The sequence below is a fragment of the Jaculus jaculus genome, chromosome 2, assembly GCF_020740685.1.
Source record: "Jaculus jaculus isolate mJacJac1 chromosome 2, mJacJac1.mat.Y.cur, whole genome shotgun sequence".
Lineage (NCBI taxonomy): Eukaryota > Metazoa > Chordata > Mammalia > Rodentia > Dipodidae > Jaculus > Jaculus jaculus.
The window spans coordinates 68601070-68621820 of record NC_059103.1 but is presented as its reverse complement, the minus strand read 5'-3'; positions in this window follow the sequence as shown (position 1 = coordinate 68621820).

Sequence of the window (20751 nt, the reverse complement as noted above, 5' to 3'; positions counted from 1 at the left end):
GCTGCTGCCTCCAGGTGTGCTCTCCTCACCTTCCCCTCAATCCTGGTCTCTGCTACCCTGTCAAGTACAGAAGATCAGAAAACCCTTTGTAAGATTAATGAGGACAGATAGAGCGCTGCCCTGCTTGTTCAGGCATCACAGTGCACACACTGTCCTTGTGATACAAGCATGAAGTCATTAATTGAGAAAAATCTAACCCAAAAGCACCTGTTGTACCAGTTGCCATTATTGCACCCATCCCTCAACATCCCACTTAGTGCCTACTTACTCCCAGGTTACCGTGTGAAAGCCCGGCTGGGGGATCAAGTTCCAGGCACACAGTCCCAATCAACCACTGCTGTCATCTGTGTTGGGTTGGATCCATGTTTAATTCTGCGGTCGTCTGTCCACACTCTGAGTATCAGGGCTTCTATGTCATGCTCTTTTAATTGGAACTGCTAGTGGAGGCCATTATCCTCAGCACTGTTAGCCTGCATCCCAAGAAAGGTGCTTGCTATGCTGGATGGGGAAGTCTGTTCTAATGAGAACACAACTCAGAATTTGACTACTAGACTGAGGAACAAGGGAAGAGGGAGAGATGGTGTCCCGAGAGTGTACTGTGAATTAGAAAGTAGACAAGCAACTCTGATCCCAGGAAGTCTACATGGAAGATCAGATGATTTGACTTTCATATGTTCTTCTAAGCATGAATGCATTGGATAGGGAATTCTGTGGTTTTTATTATGTACTGTATGCATTATGGTTATATTTTCAATTATACATTTTATTTTATGACACACATTTACATACATACACACACACACACACACATACATATTGACTAGGGTGGCTGAATTATCAAAGCAGAGTAATGAATGTGGATTAGTCGATAAACTGCTAAGGGACTTTTTTGCATATGTATGGGTGTGATGTGTGTGTATGTATATGTGTGTGTACGTGTGTAGGCCCAAGGTCAATCTCAGTTGTCTTCCTCAGGCACTTTCCACCTTATTATTAGTACTTTTTTTTTTTATTTATTTTTTATTTTTTTTTTTAATTTAATTTATTAGTTTTCTTTTCAGTAAATACAGGCAGTTTGGTACCATTATTTAGGCTCATCTGTGATCTACCCCCTCCCATTAGACCCTCCTTATTATTGAAAATGGGTCGTGCATTGTGGAGTTAGCCCCCAGTTATTAGTATGATAAATGTCTCTGAAAATCATGACCCAACATGTAACTCTGACATTCTTTCCGCCCCCTCTTCCACAAGATTTCCCTGAGCCATGTTGGGTTCATTTTTGGTCTGCTTCAGTGCTGAGGTGTTGGGGGCCTCTGAGGCTCTGGCTCTCTGATTTGGTAGGAGTTGATTTTTCTCTGCATTGATCTCCTTCCCCTTTGTGCTGGTATCCAGTTCACAGGAAAACATCACCCTTGCTTATTTCGCCAGTTGTCCTTAGTTTCAGTTGGGCCCCTTCTGAGGTATGTTGGGGCAGCTCTCTTCTTAGGATCTGCATCTATCTGGAAAAGAGAAGCAGATTCTCCAACGGAGAGTAAGTTAGCACCCAGAAAATTGAGATAACACTTACTTTTTTGATAGACAGTTTGATAGGTGTAGGCCCTCTTATACCCCGTGATTGATGGTAGCTTGATATTGTAGAGTGGGCTTGTGTTTGGGTATGGTTCTGACTTGTTTCCCAGCTCCAGCTAAGGGTCTAGTACCACTGAGTGGATTAGTACTTTTTTTGAGATGGAGTCTCTCATGGAACACAGAGCTCACCAACTTAGCTAGCCAACAAGAACCTGGAATCCTGTCTCCACCTCCCCTGCTCTGGCATTATAGGCATGTGCTACCACACCCAGCTTTTATGTGGGTTCTGGGAATCAAGTTTATGTCTGCATGCTTGTGCAGCAAGCACTTTACTGACTAAGCAATCTCCTGGTCCTTGGGGAATTAAAAATTTGAACACCAGCCACAGAAGTTTAATACTCCAGCTATTCTATATTTTAATCTGTAAATCTTCAAGGCCCCCTTTTCCTATATGTAACATGGGTGGTGTCCTCTGTTGCTTTTGGGAGGCTGTATATAATTAGATGGAAAGCACTATCTATACCCTCACTTTCCTTTCCAATTGTGCTCCTGTACCAATGGTTCATATATAGTGAAGAAGAAAGAACCCTAGGACTGTGGAAGGAGGCAGGGAAGAGGAAAGGACTGAGTCACCAGCTGTGTCTAGATGGGAATGGTGGCACATGGACACAAGCAAAGCGGAGACAGGCTTGGAGGTAGCTTTTACTTATTCTTGGTGGCTGGCCACACAGAGGGACAGGAGTAAATGGAGATGGTAAGACCTTTTATCCATCTTCCAGGGAGTAGAGGGAAGTAGAATCAAGTACTGTTAGGACCAGACCAAAAGGAAGCAAGTCTACCTTACAATGGAGTGGATTTCGGCACATGTTTCTGGTCAACATTAGATGGACAACTTCTCCAGCCCTGAGAGTGAGTCACACAGAGATAATGGGAGTAAGGTAGAGCAGAAAGTCTCTTCTCCCTTGAGGAAGAAGCCAGAGAAGTGAAAGAGAATTTAGTTCTGATATTCTCCATGATTGGGTCAAGGGTTAGGTAGAGAGCAAATGGATTGTGGTTCTTCCCCTTGGGGGAGGAGCAAAATGATTACTAGGGGATTCTGCTCCCTCTTTCAGAAGTCCCTCCTCATGGGTCCTTGGGTACCTTCATGGAACCAGTAGTTTCAGCTCCTCCCTCCAGGGTGCTCTGAGATACGTCATGACAACTCATTCATTAAGTAAAGGTTCTTTGTACTGCTGAAAATTTACTCTCTGTTCCATCTCCAATTGTTCTCAGTGACGGTACCAAATCTCATTTCCCAGTGACTACACCCAGTCCCTGATGGAAACCATATGACCTTTCTCTAGTTGACTCCTCTTCTTATAAATTAATGACCATGGAAGTCAGAGTCTGAAGTGTTCCTCATCCCAGGGCTTCACTTGCCATTGTCTGGATCTGCATGGTTCCATCCAGCTGTGTGTATAATAATGTGGCCACCATCAGAGCTGCAGCCATGGTAGTAATCATTTCTATTACATGTTGATCACTTACTATGATACAGGCTGTTCTCAGAACTTTAAAATACTAATTATTGTAATTCTCACAACTGACCTATGAAGTTAGTGCTCTTATTTACCTTCATTATAGCTTAGTAGATGAAGAAACTGGGGTACAGAGAAGTAGAAGGGGTTTGCACAAGGGCACATAGCAGGTTGACTTTGGACCCCATTCTCTTAATAAGCTACCTATCTTGTGTTGTCAGGGTTGGTTAAGGTTAACAGTGCTGTCTGAGCAAGGTAGAGACACATAAGACAGGAGAAAAATCAAATTGACATGTCCTCGATAGCTCATGCCTAATCAGGATTAGTATTATCACACAGTTGTGAAGGATAGCAGAACTATGGATTTAAACTTAGCTGAGAACATGTACTCTTAGATTTTCACCCTCTTCTTTACTTCCCTGGAAAGAACTCACCTTTAAGTTGTAACCACCTCCTGATTATGGCTTGAATATAGAATGTCCTGTTGCATGAGACATTTACCCTGGGGAGATCTGAACGTAAGTCTATTTGCCCCAGATAGGGCATAGAAGACAAACTAAAGTAAAGTGTCACTGTGCTCAAACCAGTTTTGGTGATGCAGTCAGTTTACTGGGGTTACTTATAGAGCAGGGTTAGGGGGTGTTTATAGTAGCATGGGTACCTGTATCACTGAAAAGCCCACCCCAGCATAGGTGACCACTGGACAGCTGCATTTCTGGAGCTCACTGCATGACTTGCAGGCAGCTTAGCTGGCTCAGCTGATGGGAAAACCTCCCCATACGGAGTTATTTACCCTTTAGGTAACCTTAAGTAAGGGGTCTTAAAACCTTTTAGGTTTTAGGAAAAACCTATAAAAGGAAAACCCTGTACTTGTTGACCTGAATCTTCTTTGCCTTACTCTCTAGCCAAGGAGGTAATGCATCAATTCAAAGAAAATTGCTGCACAACACTGGTCAGTTTTCCCCTTGCCAGGTGTTTACTGCTCCTATGACCTTGGGGAGTAGTGCTGGAACCTTTTAAGTTTCAGTTCTCCCAGAATCTATCTCTTTAGCCTCTTTATTCCCTTCAGGAAGGAATGTTTCATGTGGAGGAATTTGCCATATCTTGATTGTGTGGTCCCAACTTGTGGTACTCTTTTGAAGGCTGTGGAGCCTTTAGGAGATGGAGCCTGGTTGGTAGAACAGGTTGGTAGAATGAAGGGTGGGCCTTTGAAGATCATACTAACCTCTGGTTGTGACTTCACTCTTATGAACAGATTGAGCCTCTCTTGAGCCATGCTTGGGCTTAGGCCATGCTTTCCCTGCCATGATGGATTGAGCCTCCTAAGCCATAAGCCATAACCCTTCCTCACTTAAATTGCTTCTGTCAGCCATGTTGTCATAGCAGAAAGGAATGTAACATACTCTTCACTCATAAAGTGATGTTTTAAATAAGTGATTCCTGCTGGACTTCCAGGCACATTTGGATGTTCTCCAAGGTAGTCTTTAACCTCCAGCTCTTTCTTGAGACCTTATTCTTCCCTTAAGAGTCTTCCATAAATATTCAAAGCCTCCAGTGCTCATTTCTCATTTGGATAAGTACTGCTCATCCCAAGTGTGGATTCTGATGAGAACCACTCTCCAGCTTCCTCTTGGTCACAGATAGTTAATGATGGACAGCTGCCCAAGCAGGGCAAGCATTCCCTGCACTCTTTGAGGTATGGCTGATGGCTCCTATCTCTATTGTTCATCTTCAGCTATGTTCCCAGGAAGTCAATAACTGTGTGGCAAATATGGCAAACTGGCTTTCAGGAAAGCAGTTGTTGAATTGGCTTTTGGTCTGCTGTATGTGTATTACCTTGATTCTGTACCTCAAAGTTCTTGATAACTTGATAATTTATCCTAGAAATGAAGGGAAAAAAGGAAGAGAAAGAAATGAACAGAAGAAGGAAGGGAGGGAGGAGGTAAGAGGAGGGATGGAAGGAGGGAAGAATGAAAATCTATAGATAGAGGGCAGAAGGGCTGTCAATTTTGAGGTAAAGCTAACTGATACAATGGCTGCCTGCATAATGCCAAGCTCCAATTTTAAAAGAAAATGGCATAGCAGCCAGGCGTAGTGGTGCACGCCTTTAATCCCAGTACTCAGGAAGCAGAGGTAGGAGGATCACTGTGAGTTTGAGGCCACCCTGAGACTACATAGTGAATTCCAGGTCAGCCTGGACTAGATTGAAACCCTAGTTTGAAAAAAAAAAAAAACAAACAGAAAGAAAGAAAGAAAATGACATATCAAATTCCCTGAAACTTTGATTCATACCCCTGTCCTTAGGAAAACATTTTTTCCCAGTTCATTCTTCATTGTTTTCATCTCTGCTTTAGTATTGTGACTGAAATGACCAAAGTCTGCTTCTGAATGTAGATCTTGAGCTTCTGCCCCAAATTAGTTTCAGATACATGGTATTTTCCTATACCATAAACAAGAAACTCAAGTGTCTGTCAGGTGCTTTGCAAAGAACTGGACCCTGTAAATGCTCAGTAATGATAATGAGTGCATCAAATGATATTAAGCACCTACTTATTGAACTGCTGATATGTGCTGAGTTGTACAGTTAGTTCTGAGGATGTAAAATTAAATAATAATAAGTAGTTGATTTTCTGCATGTGTTTGTGAGTGTATACATGTTCATATGCATGCAGGTACACGTGTTTTCAGGTGCATGCATGCATGGAGACCAGGTCAATGTTGTGTCCTTCTCTACTGCTTCTCCTTATTACTCTTTGAGACAGTATCTCTCACTGAACCCAGAGCTCACTGATTGAGGTCGACTAGGTAACCAGTGAGATTCGGGGATTCCTTGTCTCCATATCCCCAGTGCTGACATTACCGGCACATGTCACCACACTCAGCATTTTATGTGGGTGACAGGGATGTGAATCCAGGTCGTCAAGCTCAAGCAGCAAGCACTTTACACACTGAGCCACCTCCCCACCTCCCAGTACTATTGATCTTTATTGAGCACCTCATTACATACCAAGCACTAACGGGCTTGCCTACCTGTTGTTTTTGACTGTCTTTTGCCGGCTCTTCCAGAGCCTGTCATCTAGCTTGGGACAGCAGTTTGGGTAGGCAAGGCAGGCTGAATAGGGAGAGCTATGAAGAGCCATGGGGACTAAATCCTCCTCTCAGAATCACTGTATCTAAGCAAGTTCTTGAGACATCACTAAACTGAACCGCTGCTCCCCAGACTCCACTTGTTCAGCCTCCATCAATAATTTTACAACCCAAACAGCAGAGCCGTGGAGGGGGCGGCCTGCTGCTGCTGCTGCTGCTGCTGCTGCACCATCTGTTCTCCCCGTCAGGCATAGTGTGTCTGCCTGAGAGACTCTAGCAGGACTCCACTCTGGTCATATGCCTGTCTTCTTTCTGGCCAGCAATGACAATGGGCACCTGGAAGCCTTGTGTGTTTGGTGGTCATGGGGGACAGTGCTGACCACATACCAAGGCCATGTTTCTTTTTGTACCTTTGCCTGCTAGGTTGGTGACACATTGTGTCTTTTAAATCTCTGACTTATATCCTCCAGTGCTGCATTTAAAGTCACACACTGTCTAAATGACCCCAGTTGAAGTCCCCGTAGGCATGGATATGTACTCTTATATTGTGCCCTAATCCTTTATCCTCTCTCTGCCCTTATTTCTAGCCCTGACCTTGGTCTTCACACAGATATGTACCTCCAGTGAGGGAGGAGACCTGTTCTTGCTGATTCCTCTACCCTTCCAGACCCTTGCCCAGGTGTCAGAAGTAAAACTTGACTCTCCTGCAGCCTTCTTCTTTTCAGATAAAAGCAGGTTTTGGGGGGCTGTAGAGATGGCTCAGGGAAGTTATTCACCATGAAAGCATGAGGACCAGAATTTGGAACCCAAGCACTCACATAAAATTCCAGGTATGATGGTACGTGTCCTGGGCTTGCTAAAAAAATAATAAATAAATAAATAAATAAATAAAAACTGGCGAGTTCTGGGTGCAGTGAGAAACACTGTCTCATAAAAGTAAGGCTGCGAGATGCACAAGGGGGTGCCCGCGTCTGGAGTTCGTTTGCAGAGGCTGGAAGCCCTGGCGTGCCCATTCTCTCTCTCTCCCTCTATCTGTCTTTCTCTCTCTGTCTGTCACTCTCAAATAAAGAAATAAAAATTAAAAAAAAAGTAAGGCTGCGAAGTAACAGGGGAAGACACCCAATGTTGGCTTTTGGCCTCTATACAGACAATGTACATGCACACACAGATGAAAATACACATATCTGCCCATGTACAGCAAGCACATAAGCAGCTTCTGTGTCAGTGCTCAAACAACTCAGGGCTCTCTCTCTCTCTCTCTCTCTCTCTTTCTCTCGCTCTCATTCCTGTCCAGTTCTCCAGAGAGTCTTTCTGATTTCCCTTCAAAATAAATCTAGAATGGACCACTTGCTATCCTCTAGCCATGGCAATTATCCCATCTAAGCCACCACTGTGAGCAGCTGGATTATTTTAACAGCTTCCTAAAGATCCTCTAGCTTCCTTTCTGGCTCCCCAAAGCAGAGTGAGCTTTTTAAACAAATATCATAGCCTGTCTCTGTTTTGCTTACCACTCCACAGGCTCCTTCTGCATTCTAGGTAGGACCTGTTCCTACGCTGACTTTCAAGGCTGCACATCATCCAACCACTGAGAACTTCTGGCCTCCTCTCCCAGCAGGGCCTTCTTGCAATGTCTCTGACTTGCAAGATCTTTCCTACATGATGACCTTATGCTGCTGCTTCTTTCTGATGTATTCTTCTTCTACATACCCTCAACATTACATTTCTGTCATTTTTATCTGAGAACACCTGCCATTTCCTATGCCTTCCATTGTTTAGCACTTTACATAAGCTTCTATTGGTCATTGCCTCTCTCACCCAAGACCCTCACCCATCCACCCCAAGAACGATGACTTTCTTTTACTCTGCTTTAATCCAGGGCCAAGAGCAGAGCTAAGCACATGGTGGAGTCTCACTAAACATGTCTTGTGTTAAAAGACTGGGCACTACAGTGGTTAGGAGGTATCTGCCTTGAAATTCTTGATCTATTATTTATGTTCTATTTTCCATTTCTTCATTTATTTTTGCTTGCTATATTCCTAATCAACTCATTCATTTAAACTCAAAAAGTATGGCTATAATAAGATCATATGTTCTAGGTAGAGCAGCAACATAGATTTTTGAGAGGACTAAGTGAGTTTTGACTTGTGAAAAATTTAGAACAGTGCTCAGTCCATCTTTATTGGACTCTGTGAATGTTCATATTAATCATCTGTTAACTAATCCCTCTATTGTGAACTTCACTGTTGAGATTGTCTGTCCTTTGGATGAACCACATGCCACACAGGAACAGTGCCCTCTCTGGATTATTTATCTTCACACATCTCCTCTGCCTGACCCAATGCTTGCTACAAAGGAATGAATGTTGAAGGCATGTAGAACTGTAGTGGATTATTTAAAACTTCTTCCACATGGTGAAATGCTTCGTTTGGGAAAAGTTGGGCGGCAATTTGCACGATCTTCTTGCTTAGATGATGGCAGGTGGTTGAGAGCAAGGGTTTTTGGAGGTCTTTGTTCTCCACCCAAGATTCTTCACCCTTCTTGAGGGCCGGGCTAGGTCTTGAGTTGCTGGCCATACTCAAAGTCACCTCATCCTCTGCTTTGGCCCCAACCAATTTTCTCTTTTAACACCATAAATCATTTAATGGAATAACTTCTGGCTGCCCCATAGAATTAATCACTAAGTTTAGAAAAATGTTCCATGGGAGAATATGTGTGCTTTTGTCTAGCTTTTTTTCTATTTGGAAAATAAGTTGGAATGGTTGCAATTTAATTTTCCACCATGAAAACGTTCTAGCACACTAAGTAGCACAGAAGAGCATCTATGAATATTCTCATACTCATGCCCAGTGCTCCAGGCTATAGACATATTGACAGGCTTGTTTTATCCAAATCCTCGACTTATTTTTTGTTATACTATATTTAATTTTATTTTTAAAAGTTTGTTTTTATTATTTTAATTGATATTTTGTATACATGCATATAATTTATTTTGATCATAAATCTCTCTCATTACCTTCTCTTGGCCCCTTCTCTAACCTCCTTCCACTGAACCCATTCTGATTACCAACTAGTCCTTCTACTTTGATGCCTTTGTGTGTGTGTGTGTGTGTGTGTGTGTGTGTGTGTGTGTGGTTTCTTATGACCCACTGAGTTTAGTTATGTTTGTCTGCATGACCATGAGTGGGGGATTATTCACCAGAGTATGTGGATCCTACTGGTGGCTACACCACTGTAGAAATGTCTCCTGCTCCTCCAGCAACCATGAGCTGCCAATAATTAATAGGGAAGGAATGGAAGCCTCACACCCTCCTCCATCATACATGATGAAATGTGGAAGAGCCCAATGTTGTGTGGGTCTTGTGCAGGTGACAACAGTCCCTGTGAAGTCATGAATGCAATAGTTAGTAATAGCATGTTCAGAATATGGCATTCCACAGCATTTCTCCATGTACCCATACTTCTGATCCCTCTTTCTGATCCCTTGTCCACAATGTCCCCTAAGCCTTGGAAGAGATTATAGAGGTGTCTCTTTCAGTACTGAATGCTCCATAGTCACTCATTCTCAGTACTTTGACAATTTTTGAGTCTCCTCTTAGTTACTATCATCTACAAAAGAGAAGTTTCTTTTCCCTTTTAAAAACTTCTTTTCTGGATGGAGTTTGTTCACCCAAGATATCATTGCAAACATCGAAGACAGAGACCTTTGTTTTTCTACAGTGCTACCATGCCATTATCACACCCCAAAGACCAGTAATTCTTGAGTAACTCTCAATGTTAATTCCACATTCAGAACTATTGAATGGGAAATTATGAGATTATTGATGTCACTGGAATACAACCTCACATCTTCCAAAATCTTGTTTTGCTAAATATGTCTTCTTTCCAGGTCTGTGGTTTCCATCTCTTGGCTACGTTAGCTTTTCCCACTGCAAAGATGTCCCAGGTACATCTCTCCCCTAATTGAAAGAGCCAGTTTTCTCAAAAAATTCAGAGAAGTGCTCTGTCATGGGCAGAGCAAAGGGTAGATCTTCCAAGTCTCTCTGAAGGATGAACAAAATTTTGCAGACTCACATGGCTCAGTGGCAGGGAGAGAGACATGAATGTCTATCTTACTAGCTAGCCATGTAGATCATGACAATAGTCAATTATTTCCCCCAGCAGATGCTGCTGCAAGGGCACCTGAAGCTGCCAGTTCTATTAGTCTTAAGTCTGTCTGTCCATCTGCTTAACTCTCTTCTCCCTCTGTTGCTGTTTGTCTATCCATCATGCTATTCTACCCAGACATCTACTTATCTATCTACTAATTACCACATGGTTAGATCTATGCAAGACATTTCTCTAAGCTGCTCAGTAGCACAAAAGATTCATCCCATCACCTATGACTACCATAAGCCCATTGGTTTTGGCCTTGCTCACTCAGTTTACCAAAATTTCATCATAAAGCATTCTCTATAATGTATTTACTTAACTTATGGTGTCTTCATCTCTCTCAAATGTAAGATCCATGAATAGAAGCATTTTGGTTTGTTTCGTTGACTACTGTAGCCCCAGAGCCTGATTCAAGGCCTAGAATATGGTAGATGTTTATTTGATAAGTTAATGAATGAATGAATGACTACTCAGATATCATCGTCATGCAACAGATAAGTAACAAGCTAGTGAGATTAAAGAACTTGCAAAACATAAAATATTGAGAAAAAAGAAAGGCCAAGAGAGAAAGAATGGGCATGCATAGCTTCCAGCCACAGCAAACTCCAGATGCATGTGCCACTTTGTGCATCTGGCTTATATGGGTCCTGTAGAATTGAACCTGGGTCCTTTGGCTTTGCAGGCAAGCACCTTCACCACTAAACCACTCCTCCAGCCTTCCCAGCCCTGCCTATTTTTTTTGTTGTTGAACTAGATATAAGAACTATAGTTTCATTCCAGCTAGTCAAGTACTTTACCACAGAAATATATTCCCAGCTGGAATATTACTTATTTTGATTTTATGACAGAGTCTCAAAAGTTGCACAGGTTGGCCTTGAATTTGCTTTGTAGCCCAGACACCTTTTGATTCCTGCTACTTCAGCTGTCTTTATTTGGGATTAACAGTCCATGCCACCAAGCTCAGCTACTTTCCTACTACAATTTATTAAAAAGCATTCTTTCTGCATTAAACATTTTTTATTTTCTTGGAAAATTAATTGGTCCTATATGTGAGTTTATATGTGATTTATTTCTAGATTCTCTATTCTATTTGTTAGTTTGCATGGCAGTTCTCAGACAATACCAAATTGCTTTGACTATTATAGCTTTGCAGAAAGTTTTAAAATCATGAAGTGTGACTTCTATAAATTGTGTTCTTTTTTTCTTTTAGATGTTGTCTTGGTTATTCAGAATTACTTAAAACTCAGTAAAAATTTTAGGAGGAGTATTTCTATTTCTCAAAATTACTATTTGATTTAAAAAATATTTATTTATTTGCAAGAAGAGAGAGAGAGAACAGGCACATACCAGGGCCTCCTGTCAGTACACATGAACTCTAGATGTATGTACCACTTTGTGCATCTGGTACTGAGGAATTGAAACCAGACTTTCAGGCTTTGCAAGCAAACACCTTTATCTGCAGCTGAATTCTCTCTCCAGCCCTATTTGAACTTTTAAAATTGAGATTATATTGGTATTAGTGTCCTCTTAACAATATTAACTTTCAGATCCATGAACATAGGATATCATTGCAGTTATGTCATCCTTAATTCCTTTTAGCAATACTCAAAAATTTTCAGAATACAACTTTCATAGTCCTTACATTGATGAATTCCTAAATATTTCATTCTATCTGATGTTATTATAAATGGATTTTATTCTTAATTTTCTGTTCAGATAGTTCATTGCTAGTGCATAGTGTTGCAGTCAGGCTCTCATTGCTGGCAGAAATCACCTAACCAAGAGCAGCTTGTGGGAACAAGGGTTTATTTTGGCTTACAGGCTTGAGGGGAAGCTCCATATGGCAGTGGAAAATGATGGCATGAGCAGAGGGTGAAAATCACCCCCTGGCCAACATCAGGTGGACAATAGCAACAGGGAAGTGTGCCAAACACTGGCAAGGAACCACTGTATATAGTACCCATAAGCCAGCCCCCAACAGTACACTGCCTCTAGGAGGTGTTAATTCCCAAATTTCCACCAGCTGAGAACCTAGAATCTAGAATACCTAAGTTTATGAGGGACACCTGAATCAAACCACCACATTCTACTCCTGGCCCCCATAAACTGACAACCATATATTAGGAAAAATGCAATGTATTCATCCAACTTTAAAAGTACCTATAGTTTTATTAACCCCAATTATGTTCATACATTCCCATAATCCAAGGTCCTTTAACTGACCAAAAATTGACCTCAAAAAACCCATAATGATACAGAATAAACATTCACACTGTAAAAGATGGTATTGAGCATAGCAAAGAAATATTCAAGCAATACATGATTATACATGATTTAAGCAGGGCAAACACCAAACTCTGTAGCTCCAAGTTCAACAATTCTATCCAGTGACAAGTCTCCAAGTCCAATAATTCTAACCAGCAACAAGTCTCTGGAATTCCAATTCTGCCCCTCCACCTAGGCTACCCACAGTCCTGGAAAACTTCATCGGAGCTGGCAGCTCTCCTTAGCAGCCATCACATGGTTCTGGCATCTCCACTGGGTCTCCACTGCTAACCATGGTTCATCCTTATGGCCCCATGGGGTCTCCATGCAGGCATCTAGCAAACCTGCTTCACATTGCCCATGGCCATTTCCAAAACACAAGACCATGTTGCAAACTCAACGACCTTCTCTTTCCTGAATTTCTTATACTGCATAATACCAGGTGGGGTGTCAATTTGTTAATCGGGGGTGGGGGAAAAAGCAGACTTTATATAACAGGACACTCCTTGAACACTCATGCCCCTTCAAAAGGGTTTACATTCTTCATGTTGCCCCAGTGCAGGTCAGTTTGCCCAATCTCAAAGGTTGTAATCTCTCATTGCAGCTGAACAGGCAACAGTTCATCCAAAGATTTCATTTTTCCTGTGACATATCACTCTGCACACACCAGTCCATTTCTACACACTGCAACCCTGCACAAGTTCTCAGGACACAGGTATAACAGCAAGCCTTGCACATAAACTGCCACTAGCCCAGTCCAAGTAAAGCTCTTTCTCACCTTCATAAGCCAAACCTCACAGGCCATAGTACTTACCACATTCAGGTCTTTCAACTCTGACCAGAACAGTCCATCAAGCTGTACTTACAGCACTGCAAGGCATCTCTTAGGACAAGGTTTTAAATACTCCCACATTCCCCTTGAAAACTGGCTCCTAAAGGCCAAAGCCACACAGCCAGGTGTCTAGCAGCAAACCCACTTCTGGTACCACTTTACTGTTGCAGCCAGGTTCACATTGCTGGTAGAAATCACCCAAACAAGAGCAGCTTGTGGGACAAAGAGGTTTGTTTTGGCTTACAGGCTTGAGGGGAAGCTCCATGGTGGCAGGGGAAAATGATGGCATGAGCAGAGGATGGACATCACCTCCTGGCCAACAAAGGTGGGCAATAGCAACAGGAGAATGTTCCAAACACTGACAAGGGGAAACTGGCTCTAACATCCATAAGACTGCCCCCAACAATACAATGCCTACAAGAGGCATTAATTCCCAATTCTCCATCAGCTGGTAACCTAGCATTCAGAACACCTAAGTTTATGGAGCACACCTGAATCAAACCACCACACATAAGGATGCAAACTGATTTTTTTCTTGGTTGATATTATGACCTGCAACTTCAATGAATTGACTAGATTGAATATTTTTGTGAATTCTTTAGGATTTACTGCATATAATCTGCTATATGTGAACAAAATGATATAACTTTAGCTTTTCCAATTTGAATGTCTTTTATTTATTTTCTTCCCTAATTTCTCTGGCTAGGACTTTTAGTACTGTATTGAATAAAAGAAATGAAAACAAGAATCCTTGTCTTATTCCTGATCTTAGGGGGAAGCTTTCAGTATCTTACCACTCAGCTGATGTTCAATACTGGTTTTGCATGTATGGCTTTTATCATATTGAGATGACCAATGAATTTTGCATTGGCAAGACCATTTATAATGTGTGCTTGGACTCAGAGAGTTATAGCCAGTGCTATTTGTGTAGTTTATTCCCATGGGCACTGTATGTATTCTAATGATTTGATCTTCCCCATTAATGATGTGTGACCCAATTATTAGGTAAGTTACAGAAGCATCAAATAGCATTGGCTTTCCTTCTCCCATTGCCAGAATTTTATTTATCAAGCAATATTCTCTTCTTAACCAATAAAACACATATGACTATATAAATGAGAAGGTCTCAGTCTAATGCTTATTACAAACTAATTTTTTTTAGTCCTGTACTTGTCTCTTTTTACAAAGAGAGTAGATTTCAGTTTTCATAACTTAAAAAGAAAAGGTGTGTGTGAGTGTGTGTGTGTGTGTGTGCTGGATGAAGGGACAGCTCTTGAATAGGTCCTCTCCTATCTACCTCTTTTGAGGCGGAGATTCTCACTCTGCCGTTCTTTGTTGCTTTGGCTAGGAAATTCTCCAGTGTCTGCCTCCCACCTAACTGTCAGCACCAGCACGAGCATCCTGGGATTACAGAAGCCCTTCCATGGCTTCTAGCATCTGGTTTTTTAAAAACAGATTTTATTTATTTATTTATTTGAGGGTGACAGACAAACAGAGAGAGAAAGGCAGAGAGAGAATGAGCATGCCAGGGTCTGCAGCCACTGCAAACGAACTCCAGATGTATGTGCCACCTTGTGCATCTGGCTTACATGGGTCTTGGGGATTCGAGCCTCAAACCAGGGTCCTTACGCTTCACAGGCAAGCACTTAACTGCTAAGCCATCTCTCCAGCCCCAGCATCTGTTTGTTTTTTTTTTAATATGGATTCTAGGTATCAAACTTGGGTGCTCCAGCTTAAATGTAGAGCACTTTATCCACTAAACCATCTCCCAGCACAGTTTATATACTTTTAACAAATCATAGTATAAATCCTGTTTTAATATCCTGCTTTTTTTTTCAGGTGCATGTGAGGTGTGGTGTGTTTGTGGAAAGGGGTGTTCTTTTGCACGTGTATGTACCGATGTAGTGCCCCATGTGGCCAAAGGACATTGGGTATCCCTTCTTCACCACTTACCTGCCTGCTATTTTCCTTGTGATGGAGTCATTTTCTGATTCTGAGGCTTGCTGTTTGTGAGCCCCAGAGACCTTCCAGTCTTGGCTCCCCGCAAGATTGGGGTCACAGACATGTGTTGACACACCCATCTATTTATGTGGGTTCTGGAGATATGTGGTTGGGTGGTTTCAGGCTCCTCAGGCTCTCGTGATTACATAGATTGATCACTTAACCTCTTAACCATCTCTCCAGCCCTATTGTCTCTTTTTATTTGTTTACATTGCTGCTACTTCTGAAAAGCGATACAGAATTTCCAACTGTTGTTATCTGTAAAATAATTATAGAGACAAAAGTTTCATTTTAAGAATATGCATATTCAAGTAATATACAAGAGAGTGGACCTTCAAAGAGTTATGTAGTTGCACTGGTTGGATTAAGGGCTGATTTTCCAGTATGATAAAGGCATTAGAAACAAATTCTTTCCTCACCAAATGAGTGGAGCTTTGTGCAAGGTGGAAAATAAAAAGACACAAATCTTGATGATGTCTTAATTTCCCTGAAGAGGAAGAAAGAAGAGGGGCACTAAATAAAGAGAGGGCTAAGGGACTATTTCATAGTCACACTGACCATTCTGACAATCTGCCAGTCTCTCAGGACAAGTGTGTTATGTGTGTTCGCTCAGTGAAGACCAGCCCAACAATTGCAGTGGGGTGGACTGGGTCAGCATCTCATTGTTTCTGGGTGTCTTGCATGGCTGGTCATTTGAGCAAAAGCTACACTTATTGATGTGGGCCAAGGTTTCCAGAGTGGAATTGTCTAGGTGAGTAGAAACCTCACTCTAAATTCTAAGATTATGCAAAACAAACACATCCTTATCGATTTCCACAGGACTAGAAAAAAAGTTGCAAAGACAGTTTGCTAGGGTTTCATCTTGAAAGTCTCCTAGAGGTTCATATGTTGAAGACTTGGTACTCAAAGGAGGATCCCTTAGGAGTTGAGTGGATCATGAGGGCTCTGATCTCAGCAATGGACCAATCCAGATTATGATAGTTTATATTGATTGTAAACTTGACAGAACCTAGAATTATGTAGGAATTGAGGCTCTGGCCATACCTGACAAGGATGATCTTGATTAGGTTAATTGGAGTGGGAAGCCCCTCCTTAACTGTGGGTAGCACCATTCCATGGACCAGGTTCCTGGACAGTTTAAAAATGAGAAAGCCGCCGGGTATGGTGGTGCACACCTTTAGTCCCAGTGCTTGGGAGGCAGAGGTAGGAGGATCACTGTGAGTTCAAATCCGGCTTGAGACTACAGAGTAAATTCCAGGTTAGCCTGGGCCAGAGCCAGACCTTACCTTAAAAAAAAAAAAAAAAAAAGAGAGAGAGAGAGAAAGCCAGCTGAGTACCAGTATTCATCATTCTGCTTCCTCACTGTGGACTCCTGCTGCTATGCTTTCCCTGCATGATGGACTGTCACCTAGACTTGTAAGCTGAAAGAAGCCCTTTCTTCCTAACATGATTTTTATCAGGTATTTTGTTCCAGCAACAAAAAGGTAACTGATAAATGGATTTATAAGAGACTGTGCTATAAAATCCTGGCCACCACAAAGTGACCAACTTGACTCTGCTGTGCGCTCCCCACCATCATAAAAAATAAATGGACCTAGGCTGGAGAGATGGCTTCTTAGTGGTTAAGGCGCTTTCCTGTGAAGCCTAAGGACCCAGGTTCAACTCCCCAGAACCCACATAAGTAGATGCACATGGTAGAGCATGCGTCTAGAGTTCATTTGCAGTGGCTGAAGGCTCTGGCACACCCATTTTCTCTCTCTCTCTCTTTCCCTTAATAAATAAGTAAATAATTTTTAAAAAATGAAGCCAAGTGACTGGACAGAAACCTCTGAAACTATGAGCAAGAACAAATCTTTCCTGCTTTGAGTCCATGTTCTCAGGGATTTTGTCACAACAATGGAAGTTTACTAACATACAATTTTACAGTAATGGAGACCTATAGCTGTCAACCATTAAGGAAGCATTTGGTGGCCAAGAAGAGTTACTGTTGCCACAAAGAGGTATTCATTTGTAAACCCTAAGTGCCTCCTCACAAAGGGATTGTTCAGGAAGTCCTTATCAAGACAGTAAACATTTGAGGAACAAAAAGCCATGAATAGTGGAATACAATTTGTGTGATAATGATTTTGCATCGAATCTATTCAGTTCACTTTTTGGTTCAGAACATTAATCTTGAGGACTAGATACTGTGAATCTTTGAGGGAATGTCAACCTGCCATGCATGTTCTGGGAGAATAAAGTATTTGACCTGCCATACTCAGGTTTGTATGAGAAGCTTCAAGGTCCACATCCAGGGAGCCATTGGATGACCTCTGACCTCTCTGGGCATTAAAGTATTTGGAATTGTTTCCAAGGAAACTTGTGTATCATGGTCCATTATAGAGAGCCATGTGATGCATCTTTCTAGTAACTAAGTGACTCTTCCTCAAAAAACAAATAAGGAAATCAGAGTAGGAACACATAACATATTTTGGTAAATTAAGACATTGTAACCAGCATGGCAGAAAAGAAGATATTCTAAAGAGACACTTGTGCCATTTTCTTTGGTTATCAGAGTATTGAAACACTAGGCTCCAAGGAAATGTAGTTTCCTCAGGAATCTTATGCTTTGAGGAAGAAAAGGCCAACATCTGGTGCCAGCCCAAAGGGAAACTTGCCCCCCCGGCAAGAAAGAGAGAGAGGGAAAGAAAGAGATCTCATGCAGTGCCGGTAACTTGTAAGACCATTTATAGGAAGAACTGATTTTCACACAATGTCAGGCAAGGACACCTTGGCCAGCACTGCTTGACTATGCACACCTCTGGGTCTCTACTTAAACCCAAACCTTATGTCAAGGATCCTGAAGATGGGTTCAGGGATCCAATAGATATTCTCTCTCCTTTCAATGCAGTCACATTGAATTAGCCTCCCTTTTCTTCTTGTTATTTCAGCTCCTCTAATTGGCCCATTGAGGATGGGAGGCAGAGCCTTGGTATATAAGGCTGTGATCCTAACTCTGGTAGCAACAGGACAACTAATTCTGCCTGAGTAGAAATTTCTCAGACTTTCTTTAGTTACAGATAATCTTGTGTCTATGTATTGACAATTAAACAAGCTTTAAAGTTTCTCCTCTTCTGTCCCTTGCTTCCTTCCTCATCTGTCTCTTTTCCCTGTCTTTTATTTTTTATTTTTATTTATTTATTTAGTTGAGGGTGACAGACAGAGAAAGAAAGAAGCAGATAGAGAGAATGGGCACAACAGAGCCTCCAGCCTCTGCAAACAAACTCCAGACTCATGCACCCCCTTGTGCATCTAGCTAACGTGGGTCCTGGGGAATCAAGCCTTAAACTGGGGTCCTTAGGCATCACAGGCAAGTGCTTAACCATTAAGCCATCTCTTTTTCTAGGAAGACATGAACAAATGTCTTTTCACCCCAATTATGGCACCAATGGCAACCCAAAGAAATGATTCTATCCATGAGTACATTGGTGAACCAACCAATTTTGGGGGGTTACTTACAGGAACCTGGGTATCACTCAAAGCCAGCTGATCACTGCAAAGTCTACACAGTATGGGTGACAACTCACAAATCTGAGCACCATGAATGATGGGACAACAAAGATGTGAGGGCTGGAGGATAAGTAGGAGCACTGTGGAACTCTGGCATCTGGACATGGTAAGGCCACTGTACTATGAACTTACAGCAGCTGTGGTCACACGCACAGACCTGGACATGATGAGGCCAATCAACTTTCTGTTATGGACAGGACATCCACTCCCCTCTGAAGATCTAATGACAGTTAATAGTTGCTGGGAAAGGTAGTGGTGGGGGAACATTCTCATCCTGGTCTAGCCATTGGTGAGTGATATGTGCAGTGAAACTGAGGAATAAAAGAAAAGATAATGAGTGGTACACATCATCAAAAGTATATATATATATCTCGACCAATCATATATATATACACATACATATATATATATATATATATATATATATATATATATATATATGATATATGTGTGTATGTACACACACACACACACACACATATATCATATGGTCGAAAAAGCACAAGAAAAGAAGAAAGCTATATCCCTGGAGCTTCCTACCCAACTTGTAGACAACTCCACTGAAGAATTTTCTCTCACCTAAGTAACTGTTTACTGCATGTTTAACCCCAGGAAGGGCCCTAGGAGTCCTAATTTCATGAGTTTCTTAAGTATTTTAAGTTTGGGGAACATTTTGAGTCTTATGATCCTCTCTTTGTTCTCCAAGAGGGAAGGTTTCAATTCTGAGATATTAGGTATGCACATTCCCTCCGTTTCTTCCTTCCGTAAATACACCCTGAGCACCTGCTTTGTCTTAGACCCTGTGCTCAGGGAAAAGGACACACAGGGCTGACAGTCTCAAGTCCTTTGGATCTTGTGAACAGTTGAGACAGGAGAGGGAAATATTAAGTAGTAGTGATACTGATCATTGTTAATGTTTAGTAGGCAAGATCTGTGTTTTGAGCTTTCTTACAAAAAATGTATTATTAGTATTATTGCTGGGTGTGGTGGTGCACACCCAGCACTTGGGAGGCAAAGGTAGGAGCATCACCAGGAATTTGAGGCCACCCTGAGACTACATAGTGAATTCCAGGTCAGCCTGGGCTAAACTGAGACTGTTCCTCAAAAAAAATGTGTTATTAGTATTATTGATAATACAAGTAGAAAACTAAAGTTCAGAGAAGTTCAACAACTCACCTGAGGTCACACAGCCAGGAAGTGGAGAATCTTTGATCAGAACTCTAGCATCCACACTCAGAATCCACACTCAGAAACATACTTTAACCATATACAGCCCACAGAAGGCCATTGCCATAGGGTCTAACAACAGAGGCATCCTGTGGGGTCGTAAAGGTGAGGTGTGAAGGGAGCACAGAGTGCTGCAAGTCAGAGAAAAATAGTGCAATAACTTACTAAGCAAGAAAAAGGGGGAAATCATGGGATGGGAGCTTTCAAGTCCCCAAGAAGACATATAGACCAGTAGTCCTGCCTAAGACCAGAGAGGATGCTATTTGATCCACAAGGTGTTTCCTAGGTGACATGTAGAATATTCGTCTGGGTTTACTGGAAGGCAAGGTGGATTAAAGGGTAATGTCTCTGGAGAACTCTCCCTCTCCTCAAGACCCATGTCTCATGCTGCATGAGGTCTCTCTGAAACCCCAAATCCTGGCAGAGAGGTAAAAGAATTTTCCTAGCAGAAGCAGCCCTTGCAATGTGAAAAGGAATTTGTAGGTTAAGAGAGAGTAGAAACATCTGGGGTTTTTATGACAGTCAACCCTCCATATTCATGGCTTATATGTGTGG